Genomic DNA, 450 nt, shown 5'->3' with positions numbered 1-450 from the left:
GATTTTCATGAAATTTTGTATACAAATAGCTTTCGGTAACCACCATGTTTTAGGCTAAAAAAATTTTACTTTTTTCGGGTAGGTGGACCAGGAACCGGTCTATTCGAAAAAATCTTATTATAGTCCGATTTGCTTCAAATTTAGTACGTAAGTAGCTTTTTAGCGTATATTAGCATATATGACCCATCTTTTCCGGGAAGTGGTCCAGGGACCGATCTATTCGAAAAAATCGAATTTACGGTCCGATTTGCTTAAAATTCGGTGCGCAGATAGCTTTTTAGCATGTATTAGCATATGTGATCAATTTTTTCCGAGAAGTGGACCAGGGACCGATCTATTCCAAAAAATCGCATTTATGGTCCGATTTGCTTAAAATTCGGTACGTAAGTAGTTTTTTAGCATATATTAGGATATATGGTCCATTTTTTCCGAGAAGTGAACCAGGGACCG

Source organism: Rhagoletis pomonella, unplaced genomic scaffold (genome assembly GCF_013731165.1).
Source record: "Rhagoletis pomonella isolate Grant_MI unplaced genomic scaffold, Rhpom_1.0 Rhpom_scaffold_00003, whole genome shotgun sequence".
NCBI classification, from domain to species: Eukaryota; Metazoa; Arthropoda; class Insecta; order Diptera; family Tephritidae; genus Rhagoletis; species Rhagoletis pomonella.
Note: the sequence above shows the minus strand (reverse complement) of the source record.